We start from the raw sequence: 5,976 nt of genomic DNA on the forward strand, positions 1-5,976 counted from the left end.
AACTCCAATTCTTGGGGATCTGATGTCCTCTTCTGACCTCCAAGGGCACGGCACCTGCACACATGTGGTGCATATATAAGCAAGCACACACAGAGATAAACATAAAAAAAATAGATGGGAGGTGGTGGCGCTTGCCTTTAATCCCAGCACTTGGAAGGCAAAGGCAGGTGAGATGATCTCTGTGAGGTTGAGGCCAGCCTGGTCTACAGAGTGAGTTCCAGCATAGCCAGGGCCACACAGAGAATGAGAGACAAAAAACTATAAAATTATATATATATATAAATATATAATAAATATGTGTATGCATGTATACACACATACATATATACATAGACATGCATACATATACATATGCATACTTATACCTCTGCCTCCCGAGGGCTAGAAAGAACCACTATTAATAGCAAGTGCTGGAGGCTGGGGCTGCATCTTGTTTGGTACAGTGCTTGCCCAGCCTATCTGAAGCACTGGGTTCAGTATCTAGCATCCCACAAACTGATATGGTGGTACACACCTGTAATCCCAGCACCCTGGTAATTTTTGGCTGCAGGAGAGTGAATTTAATGTCAACCTGGGATACATGAGGCCTTGTCACAGAAAATAGGGGTGGGCATTGTGATGTGTTCTTGTAAGCCCAGCACTGGTGGCATGTGTGGGCAAGTAGAGCCAGCAGATTGGGGCCAGCCAGTCAAGCCCCAAACGGCAAGCTTCAGGTTCAGAACAAGTCTTTCTCAGAAAATATAGGAGGATGGGATCAGTGACAAGGTTCAGTGGTTAAGGCACTTGATTTACAAGCCTGATGATCCTCTGTCTCTGACACACACACACACACACACACACACGCACGCACACGCACACACACACAGAATAAAGTTTAACAAAGAAAATGAAGGCAGAGGGCAATAGAGGAAGACACCACTGACCTCCACGTGTGTAGCGTAGTCTCGGCCGCCCCCTTGTGGTCACCGGGATCATGGCTGCTGCACCAGCTTCAATCACAAGGAGGTGTACCTTACCTGAAGTTGGGAGACACTTGTCTGTCTGAGACGGTCACAAAGGCCCAGACAGAGCAGACAAATCAGTCAAATGCATTCCCTTTTCAAACAAAATAGAAACAGTCTCAAAGCAGCTCCCCAAATCTCATCAACACAACCTGCTGAGAAGATAAAGCCGAGACTGTGGTGGAGGTGAATGGAATGGGCCACTCCAAAACACGCCAGTCTGACAGGATTATTTTGAGCTGAAGGTGATTGAGAAAAAGCAGTATATAAATTTATAAACCTGGCCGGGTGTTGGTGGAGCATGCCTTTAATCCAGCACTCAGGAAGCAGATTAGGTGGATCTCTGTAAGTTCGAGTCCAGCCTGGTCTACAAAATGAGTTCCAGGACAGCCAGGGCTACACAAAGAAGCCCTGTTTTGAGAAACAAAACAAAATAATACTAATATAATAAAATTATAAAGTCGTCTAGTGTGGTAGTATGTTCCTGTAAACCTCAGTACTCTAGAGGCTGAGGCAGGAGAATGGTAATTTTGAGACCACCCTACACTACATAGCAAGACCTTATCTCAAAAACAAAACCCACAGGAAGGGGAGTGAGGCCCACAGCTGAGTAAGCAAGCACTTGTTCCGCGTGGGCAATGGTCTGGGTTCCACGCCCAGCACTCCAAAACCAAAACAGAGAAGCTGCTCATGAGAGCTAGAGGGGAGCCTAACGGCAGAGCTTTTGCCTACCCTGGGTTTAGCTCCTGGTTGAAAAAAGTTTGCTGGAGAGACGGCTATCCAGGATGGGCTGCCCTCCAGAAGACTCGGGTTCAGTTCCCTGTACTTACACGACAGCTCACACTGTCTATAGCTCTGTCTCCAAGGGGGTCTGATGCCCTCTTCTGGCCGCTGTGTTGATGTAGGTACTGTACACATAAGCAAATAAAAAATCATTTGAATAAATCCTCTTATTAATAAAACAAAATAAGCCAGGTGGTGGTGGCACATGCCTTTAGTCCCAACACTCGAGAGGCAGAGGTAGGCAGATCTCTGTGAGTTCGAGGCCAGCCTGGTCTTCAGAGCTAGTTCCAGGATTGGCTTCATAGCTATAGAGAAACCCTGTCTTGAAAAACCAAAACCATACAAACAAACAAAACCAAAAAAACCCAAACAAATGAATAAAATGGTGTGTCTGGGAGAGAAGGGAGGGACGCTTGGGTCCCCGGGGCAGCCTGGAGTTGGGAACTCTGAGGAAAGATCAGAGTGGCCTTGGAAGCCAGCGGTGATGTCCCATTGGGTTTTCCTCCTTGCTTCCTCCATCCCCAGAGATTCTGAGCTGCAATCCAAGGGGATCATCAAAGGGAGTTGGGGAGGACCCTCTTTTTTATTTTATATTTTTTGAAGGCAACGTTTCTCTGTGTAACAGCCCTGGCTGTTCTGGAACTTACTCTGTAGACCAGGCTGGCCTCGAGCTCAGAGAGATCCACCTGCCTCTGTCTCCTGAGTGCTGAGAAGACCCTGGCTCTGGAGATCCAAATCACCCCCCTCCCCCAAACCACTTTCTTTAACCTCTTTATGTTTTCTCTCTCTCCAGTAGAGTTAAATTCCAGTCAGGGCACATTCCCAAAGCTCTTTCGACTGTGAGAAAAAAAAACAAAACTGTACAGAATTTACCCGGAAGGACCTGGGAGGCAAAGGTCAGGTGGCTACAGGCTGTGCAGGACAGAGGTCAGGACTAGTAAATAGGTTTTTAGTTATTAACCCTCAGACTGCCAGGCGGCAGGATTCAGTAAGGACTGAGCTGCCTTTGTGGTCAGCCTCAGAATCCACCCAAGGCCAGCTCATGCTTTGAGAGGCTGACAGTGGCAGCCCAGGGGACCTGAGTGGATCCAGGACATCTGGGCATGGGGTGGTGGCTTGAGGAGATGGTGTCCAGCTGCCAAGGTGGTTGGTTGAAAGTGTCCCAGATCCCCAGCGTGACTAAAGTTTCTGGAAGATTCTTTTTTTTTAATCAATTAATTAATTATTATGTATACAATAGTCTGTCTGTGTGTCTGCCTGCAGGCCAGAAGAGGGCATCAGATCTCATTTCAGATGGTTGTGAGCCACCATGTGGTTGCTGGGAATTGAACTCAGGACCTTTGGAAGAGCAGGCAATGCTCTTAACCACTGAGCCATCTCTCCAGCCCCTCTGGAAGATTCTTGACCTTTTCTTTGGGCCTTGATGGTGCAGGCTTGTAATTCCAGACTGAGGCAGGAGGATGGAGAGTTTGAGGCCAGTCTGGGGCTAAATAGGGAGACTATGGAATGAACAAAGCAAACAAAAACATCCTATTCCTTAAGCGGCTCCTCAAATGTCATGACAATGTTATATTCTTACTGATGGTTTCGTGTGTGTGAGTGTGTGTGTGTGTGTGAGTGTGTGTGTGTGTGTCTCCCCCAAGTGCAGGCAGCTCACCCACTGCTGTGCCCCCCTAGAAGTCACTTCTGAGCTTCTAAAGGCTCCATGGTCAGCAGGGCAGAGGTCACTCAGCGTCTGGCAAGCATGTGGGATGAGAGTGCTGTCCACGTGGGAACCGCCTGTCCCGGGTCCCGCAGATAACGCTCCTCCCTCTGACCAGGCAGAAGTTGCAGACTGCAGCTGTTCCCTGCCTGTGGAGGAGGGAGGAGTCTCTGGGTCAGGGTGTTGGAGGTTGTGTGGAGGCTTGTGGTCCTGAGTTCCTGTGAACACAGTGTCCCTTAGGAGAGGCACTCAAGCCCGTGGTGAAGGCAGGGCTGGGAAGAAGCAGAAAGCGAGGCAGGAGGCTGAACCTGCAGGGACACTGGTTCTAATCGAGACAAAAATGAACCTTTGCATCCAGGCCTCAGTAGGGTTTAGTCAGGGCTGCCTTGGGTTGGGCAGTTCCGGGGAGAGAAAAGTTGTGAGGGCTCAGCCTGTGGAGGAGGGGAATCTCCAAGCAGGAGATCTTGGGGGTGCTGGAACTGCTACCTCTGTGTTGCTTGAGAAGGTCGATACTTCTGGGCTTTGCTTTATTCATCTGTAAGATGGGTCTAAAACACCCTTGCTTTCAAGGTGTCCCAGTGGTTGAGAGTGCTGGCTGCTCTTGTATAGGACCTAGGTTCGATTCCCAGCACCCACATGGCAACTCTTGACTGTCTATAACTCCAGTTCCAGGGGATTGGACACCTTCTTCTGGTCTCTGTGGCCATTAAATGCATGTGGTGCAAGGACACGCATGCAGACAAAAACACCCATATACATAAAATAAATATTAAAAAAATTATTTAAAGCTGGGCAGTGATGGCACACTCCTTTAATCCCAGGACTCGGGAGGCAGAGGCAGGCAGATCTCCATGAGTTCCAGGCCAGCCTTGTCTACAGAGAGAGTTCCAGGATAGCCAGGCCAGGCTTGAAGCCTGCCCCTCCCCAGAAAGAAAAGAAAGAAAGAAAAGAAAATGCCTTTAGAAACTGGCAATATTGACTCAGTGGTTAGTAGCACACACTGCTCCTGCAGAAGACCCAAGATCAGTTCCCAGGCCCCATATTTGGTGGCTCACAACCACCTGTGATTCCAGCTCCTAGAGATCCAATACCATCTTTGGCCCTCTGAGGGAACCTATGCACATGTGCGTATACTTACACACAGACACATACATACACCTGACACATACATCTATACACAGACATGTACATACATACAGACACATCCATCTACACACAGACACATACACACATTATTAAAAATAAAACAAATCTTGTTGGGTGTGATCATGCATGGCTTTAATCCTTGCGTTTGGGGGAGGCAGAGGCAGGTGGATCTCAATGAGTTGGAGGCCATTCTGGTCTACACACTGAGTTCTAGACCAGCCAGGGCTACATAGTGAGATTCTAAAACAAACTCAAATAGTTTTTATTTTATTTTGTGTGTATGGCCATTTTGCTTGCATCTACATCTGTGTCACTTGCATGCCTGATGCCCATAGAGGCCAGAAGAGGGCATCAGACCTCTGGAAATGGAGTTAGAGATGGTTGTGAGTCACCACATAGTTGCTAGGAATTGAACCCAGATTTTCTGGAAGAACAGCCAAGCGCTCTTAACAGCTGAGCCATCTCTCTAACCCCCTCAATATTAGTTTTTTCTCCGCAGCTATACATGGAGCCCAAGGCCTTCTCATACACGCCGGACAAGCGCTCTGTCAATGAGCTACATCTCTGGTCCCTATCAGTAACATTTTTAATATCAATTAAATATAAAAGACAGGATTTAGTCAAAGCTTGAGTTCCTGATCCTTCTGCCTCAACCTCTGAAGTGCTGGGATTACAGGAATATAGCACCCTGCTTGTCTCTTCCTGTTTCCTTCCTTTTCCTTCCTTCCTTCCTTCCTTCCTTCCTCCCTCCCTCCCTCCCTCCCTCCCTCCCTCCCTCCTTCCCTTCCTTCAATAGTCTTGGGATTGGGGATGTAGCTCAGAATGCTTGACTGGCATGCACAAAACCTTGGGTTCTATCCCAGAACCACGTAAACCAGGCATGGTGGTATGGTACACACTTGTAATCCGTGTGGGGAAGCAGAGGCAGGAGGATCAGAAGTTCACACTCGTGCTCAGCTGTATAGGGAATCTGAGGCCAGCCTGAGCTACGCAAGATCCTGCCTCAAAAAGGCAAACACCAGGGCCTGGAGAAATGGCTAGGCGGTTGGGAGCGGAGGCTGTTCTGCTGGTGTTCAATTCCCCCTCTAGGGTTTGATTCCCAACACCCATATGGAGGCTCATGACTGTCTTTTCTGGGGAGCATATATAATATAAATGCAGGCAAAATACCCATACATATAAAATAAATAAATCTTTTTTTAAAAATTTATGTTTGGTTTTTTTTTTTTTAGATCTCTTCTTTTTTCTTTTCTTTTCTTTCTTTCTTTTTTTTTTTTTTTTTTTTTTTTTTTTTTTTTGTTTTTCGAGACAGGGTTTCTCTGTGGTTTTGGAGCCTGTCCTGGA

The 5,976-nt window shown here is 47.5% G+C and overlaps 1 long non-coding RNA gene across 2 annotated transcripts in view; it reads right to left on the reverse strand.

Annotated features, from left to right (window-relative positions):
- Positions 1-2,611, reverse strand: part of LOC126508211 (uncharacterized) — an 8,430-nt gene extending 5,819 nt beyond the window's left edge. Inside the window, exons 1-3 of one of the 2 annotated variants that reach the window (XR_007593754.1) lie at positions 2,553-2,611; positions 1,832-1,909; positions 924-1,016 (exon numbers count right to left, since the gene is read on the reverse strand). This is a non-coding gene — a long non-coding RNA (uncharacterized lncRNA). Of the gene's footprint in view, positions 1-923; positions 1,042-1,831; positions 1,910-2,552 lie in introns of both variants that reach the window. The other variant, XR_007593753.1, reaches the window with a different exon arrangement.
- Positions 2,612-5,976: the final 3,365 nt, after the last annotated feature.

The sequence above is a fragment of the Alexandromys fortis genome, unplaced genomic scaffold (genome assembly GCF_014885135.2).
Source record: "Alexandromys fortis isolate MF-2015 unplaced genomic scaffold, M_Fortis_MF-2015_v1.1 scaffold_88, whole genome shotgun sequence".
Taxonomy (NCBI): Eukaryota; Metazoa; Chordata; class Mammalia; order Rodentia; family Cricetidae; genus Alexandromys; species Alexandromys fortis.